The sequence below is a fragment of the Chlorocebus sabaeus genome, chromosome 3, assembly GCF_047675955.1.
Source record: "Chlorocebus sabaeus isolate Y175 chromosome 3, mChlSab1.0.hap1, whole genome shotgun sequence".
In the NCBI taxonomy this organism is placed as follows: Eukaryota; Metazoa; Chordata; class Mammalia; order Primates; family Cercopithecidae; genus Chlorocebus; species Chlorocebus sabaeus.
Genome location: NC_132906.1, coordinates 57232364 through 57238402, shown reverse-complemented (window position 1 = coordinate 57238402; position 6039 = coordinate 57232364). Strand labels below are relative to the sequence as shown.

The 6039-nt window shown below is 36.4% G+C and overlaps 1 non-coding gene across 1 annotated transcript; it reads right to left on the bottom strand.

The window, feature by feature from the left end:
• Positions 1-5168: 5168 nt before the first annotated feature.
• On the bottom strand, positions 5169-5275 carry LOC119627587 (U6 spliceosomal RNA). The gene has a single exon (XR_005243787.1). It is a non-coding gene; the product is annotated as a U6 spliceosomal RNA (small nuclear RNA).
• Positions 5276-6039: the final 764 nt, after the last annotated feature.

The window sequence follows — 6039 nt, the reverse complement described above, 5'->3', positions numbered from 1 at the left end:
GGAGACTCGTGACTGCTTGGTTCTAAAAAGTATTAGTCAATTTGTGAAAGATTATCAATAAAATTATAGATAACACACACTGAAGACATTGCATCCTTTCTGAGCAGTTCTGTGCTAGCTGTTCTTATCTATAGCTCCTAATTCAAGCTTACAATGTGCTTGCAAGGTAGGTGCAATCATTCCCTACTTACAGAGGAGAAATAGAATGTGTATAACATGCCCCAGATCACTGAGTGCACACCTCGGCTTAACCAGGGCCAACATTCATATCCAGATATTATTAAACTGTAAAATTAGTGTTCTTTCCACTCAAACATGTACTTGCATTAAAGACTATTTTACTAAGATATTAGTGGACAACGGAGATTACAAGACTACATTTTGTTATTTATCTTAGTCTTTTTTCTAAGCTTTTAATTTTTTAAAATTTGATTTTGTAATATTTGACTCGTGTAGGAAAGTCATATGCATCATACATGGTTATGAAGGAAGATAACAAAAACACTTGTGAATCCATCCCTGGCTAAGACATCTCTGAACTTTTTCTTTTTTTTTTTTTTGCTTTTTAAAGATTTTGTTTCTTTATTTCTTCTAAAAAAAATAAAGGGATACATGTGCAGAGCATGCAGACTTGTTACATAGGTATACGTGTGCCGTGGTGGTGTGCTGCACCTATTGACCCATCCTCTAAGTTCTGTCTTCAACCCCTGGTGTGTGTTGTTCCCCTCTCTGGGTCCATGTGTGCTCAGTGTTCAACTCCCACTTATGAGTGAGAACATGCAGTGTTTGGTTTTCTGTTCCTGTGTTAGTTTGCTGAGAATCATGGCTTCCAGCTTCATCCATGTCCCTGCAAATGACATGATCTCATTCCTTTTTATGGCTGCATAGTAATCCATGGTATATATGTGCTGCATTTTCTTTATTCAGTCTATCACTGATGGGCATTTGGGTTGGTTCCATGTCTTTGCTATTGTAAACAGTGTTGCAATAAATATACGTGTGCATGTGTTTTTATAGTAGAGTGATTTATATTCCTTTGTGTATATACCCAGTAATGGAATTGCCGGTTCAAATGGTGTTTCTGGTTCTAGATCCTTGAGGAATTACCATACTGTCCTCCAGAATGGTTGAACTAATTCACATTCCCACCAACAGTGTAAAAGCATTCCTATTTTTCCATCTTTTGTTTCCTGACTTTTTAATAATCGCCATTCTGTCTGGTGTGAGATGGTATCTCATTCTAGTATTGACTTGCATTTCTCTAATAATCGATAATGTTGATCTTTTCTTCATGTTTGTTGGCATAAATGTCTTCTTTTGAGAAGTGTCTGTTCATATCCTTCACCCACTTTGGATGGGTTTTTTTTCTTGTAAATTTCTTTAAGTTCCTTGTAGATTCTGGACATTTGACCTTTGTCAGATGGGTAGATTGCAAAACTTCTCCCATTCTGTACGTTGCCTGTTCACTCTGATGATAGTTTCTTTTGCTGTGCAGAAACTCTTTAGTTTAATTAGATCCTGTTTGTCAATGTTGGCTTTTGTTGCAATTCCTTTTGTTGCAATTGCTTTTGGTGTTTTAGTCATGAAGTCTTTGCCCATGCCTATATCCTGAATGGTATTGCCTATGTTTTCTTCTAGGTTTTTTATGGTTTTGGATTTTACATTTAAGTCTTTAATCCATCTTGAGTTAATTTTTGTGTAAGGTGTAAAGAAGGGGTTCAGTTTCAGTTTTTTGCATACGGTTAGCCAGTTTTCCCAGCACCATTTACCGCATAGGAGATCCTTTCTCCGTCGCTTGTTTTTGTCAGGTTTGTTGAAGATCAGATGGTTGTAGATGTGTAGTGTTATTTCTGAGGTCTCTGTTCTGCTCCATTTGTCCATATGTCTGTTTTGGTACCAGTATCATGCTATTTGGGTTACTGTAGCCTTGTAATATAGTTTGAAGTCAGGTAGCTCGATGCCTCCAGTTTTGTTCTTTTTGCTTAGGATTGTCTTGGCTATATGGGGTCTTCTTTTATTCTATATGAAATTTAAAGTAGTTTTTTTTCTAATTCTGTGAAGAATGTCAATGGTTGATGGGAATAGCATTGAAACTATAAATTACTTTGGGCAGTATGGCCATTTTCATGATATTGATTCTTCCTATCCATGATTTCCATTTGTTTGTGTCCTCTTTTATTTCCTTGAGCAGTGGTTTGTGTTCTCCTTGAAGAAGTCCTTTGCATCCTTTGTTAGCTATATTCCTAGATATTTTATCCTCTTTGTAGCGATTGTGAATGGGAGCTCATTCATGAATTGGCTCTCTGCTTGCCTATTGTTGGTGTAAAGGATTGCTTGTGATTTTCACACATTGATTTTGTATCCTGAAACTTTGCTTAAGTAGCTTATCAGTCCAAGAAGTTTTTGGGCTGAGATGATGGGGTTTTCTAAGTATACAATCAGGTTGTCTGCAAACAGAGACAACTTGACTTCCTCTCTTCCAATTTGAAAACGCTTTATTTTTTTCTCTTGCCTGATTGTCCTGGCCAGAACTTCCAATTCTATGTTGAATAGGAGTGGTGAGAGAGGGCATCCTTGTCTTGTACCTGTTTTCAAAGGGAATGATTCCAGTTTTTTCCCATTCAATATGATATTGGCTGTGGGTTTGTTATAAATAGCTCTTATTATTTTGAGGTATGTTCCATCAGTACCTAGTTTATTGAGAGTTTTTAACATGAAGGGATGTTGAATTTTATCGAAGGCCTTTTCTGTATCTATTGAGATAATCATGTAGTTTTTTTCTTCCGTTCTGTTTATGAGATGGATTACATTTATTGATTTGTGTATGTTGAACCAGCCTTGCATCCCAGGGATGAAGTCAATTTGATCATGGTGGATAAACTTTTTGATGTGCTGCTGGATTCAGTTTGCCAGTATTTTATTGAGGATTTTTGCATTGATGTTCATCAGGGATATTGGTCCGAAATTTTCTTTTTTTGTGGTGTCTTTTCCAGGTTTTGGTAAGATGATGATGCTGGCTTCATAAAATGAGTTCGGGAGGAGTCTCTCCTTTTCAATTGTTCGGAATAGTCTCAGAAGAAATAACGCTACTCAGAAGCTGGTAGCAGCTCCTCTTTGCATTTCTGGTAGAATTCAGCTGTGAATCTGTCTGTTCCTGGGCTTTTTTTTTTTTTTCCTGGTTGGTAGACTATTAATTACTGCCTCAATTTCAGAGCTTGTTATTGGTCGATTCAGGGATTCGACTTCTTTCTGGTTTGGTCTTGGGAGGGTATATGTGTCCAGGAATTTATCCATTTCTTCTAGATTTTCTAGTTTATTTGTGTAGTGGTGTTTATAGTATTCTCTGATGGTAGTTTGTATTTCTGTGGGGTTAGTGGTGATATCCCCTTTATCATTTTTTATTGTGTCTATTTGATTCTTCTACCTTTTCTTCTTTATTAGTCTAGCTAGCAGTCTTTCTATTTTGCTAATTTTTTCAAAAAGCCAGCTCCTGGATTTGTTAATTTTTTTGAAGGGTTTTTCATGTCTCTATCTCGTTCAGTTATTTTCTGATCTTAGTTATTTCTTGTCTTCTGCTAGCTTTTGGATTACTTTGCTCTTGCCTCTTTAGCTCTTTTAATTGTGATGTTAGGGTGTTGATTTGAGATCTTTCTACCTTTCTGATGTGGGTGTTTAGTGCTATAAATTTCCCTCTTAGTAATGCTTTAGCTGTGTCCCAGAGATTCTGGTACATTATCTCTTTGTTCTAATTGGTTTCAAAGAACTTCTTGATTTGTGCCTTAATTTCATTATTTATTCAGGAGTCATTCAGAAGCAGGTTGTTCATTTCCATGAAATTATGTGGTTTTAAGTGAGTTTCTTAATCCTGAGTTCTATTTTCATTGCACTGTGGTCTGAGAAACTGTTTGTTATGATTTCAGTTCTTTTGCATTTGCTGAGAAGTGTTTTACTTCCAATTATGTGGTCAATTTTAGAATAAGTGCCATGTGGCACTGAGAATAATGTATATTCTGTTGATTTGGGGTATAGAGTTCTGTAGATGCCTGCTAGGTCCACTTAATCCAGAGCTGAGTTCAAGTCCTGAATATCCTTGTTAATTTATTGTCTTGTTGATCTGTCTAATATTGACAGTAGGGTGTTAAAGTCTCCCACTATTACAGGGTGGGAGTCTAAGTCTCTTTGTAGGTCTCTAAGAACTTGTTTTATGAATCTGAGTGCTTCTGTATTGGGTGCATATATATTCAGAATAGTTAGCTATTTGGTTATTTTGCTCACTAGTTGTTGCAGTTTCTTCATAGTGTCATTGGTCTTTATATTTTTGTTTGTTTTTGCAGTGGCTGGTACTGGTTTTTCCTTTCCATATTTAGTGCTTCTTTCAGGCGCTCTTGCAGGGCAGACCTGGTGGAAAAGAAATCCCTCAGCATTTGCTTCTCTGGAAAATATTTTATTTATCCTTTGCTTATGCAGCTTAGTTCGGCTGGATATGAAATTCTGGGTTGAAAATTCTTTTCCTTAAGAATGTTGAATATTGGCCCCCAATCTCTTCAGGCGTGTAGAGCTTCTGCTGAGAGGTCCACTGTTAGTCTGATGGGCATCCTTTTATAGATGACCTGGACTTTCTCTCTGGCTACCTTTAACAGTTTTTCCTTCATTTTGACCTTGGAGAATCTGGCGATTATGTGTCTTGGGTTTATCTTCTCATGGAGTATCTTAATGTTATTGTCTGTGTTCCCTGGATTTGCGTGTTGGCCTGTCTCTTTAGGTTGGGGAAGTTCTCCTGAATAATATCCTGAAGTGTGTTTTCCAGCTTGTTTCCATTCTCCTCCTCTCCTTCTGGTACTCCCATCAATCGGTCTTTTTATGAAGTCCCATATTCTTGTAGGCTTTGTTCATGACTTTTCATTCTTTTTTTTTTTTTTCTCTGTTCTTGTCTGCATATCTTATTTCAGTAGAGTGGTCTTCAGACTCTGATATCCTGTCTTCCACTTGTTCTATTCAGCTGTCGATACTTGTGTACGTTTCACGAAGTTCTTGTGCTATGTGTTTCAGCTCCATCAAGTCATTTATATTCCTCTCTAAACTGCTTATTCTACATAGCAGTTCCTCTAACCTTTTATCAAGGTTCTTAGCTTCTTTGCATTGGGTTAGAACATGCTCCTTTAGCTCATAAAAATATGGAACAGTTCACAAATTTGCATGTCATCCTTGTGCGTGGGTCATGCTAATCTTCTCTGCATTGTTCCAATTTTAGTGTATGTGCTGCCGAAGCAAGCACACATCTCTGAGTTTTTAAAACTTCTTGCCTGTTCCTCCCAGATTCTCTCTTCATTGTTTCCTTGTTTGTAAAAATATTTATTTACATTTGTAAATATCTCTAAACAATGCTTAACTTTGTTTTTTAGCATTTTCAAAATTGTTTCATGCCATCTTCAGTCTTCTGTGTTTAATGTTTTGACTTAACGTAATGTCTCTCAGATACTTTCATGTTATTGCTTATGATTATATTCATTTTTATCACGACATCATCTTCAACTACATACATTTTTCAAATTTTATTTGTCCATTGTTTTTTAGATGGATGTGAATTTTTTAAAAAAATTATATCTGTAATACACAATGTTGAATACCCTTTGCTTAATGTTGTCCCTACGACTTGGAAGTAATGTACTTATAAAAATTTTCTCAATCGAATGAGCATTAAATATTGGCTTATTGTGGTGTGAGGTTCATTTTCCTAATTATTAATGAGGGTGAACTTCTTTCTTAGTTTAAAAATACTGTTATTTTAAGTTCAGGGGAACAAGTGCAAGTTTGTTACATAGGTAAGCATGTATCATGGGGGTTTTTTGTACAGATTACTTCATCACCTAGGTGTTAAGCCTAGTACTCATAAGTTATTTTTCCTGATCCTCTCCCTCTTCCCACCCTCCACCCTCTGAAAGGCCCCAGTGTGTATTGTTATCCTCCTCACCATGTGTCCATGTGTTCTTATCATTTAGCTCCCACTTATAAGTGAGAACATGCAGTATTTGGTTTTCT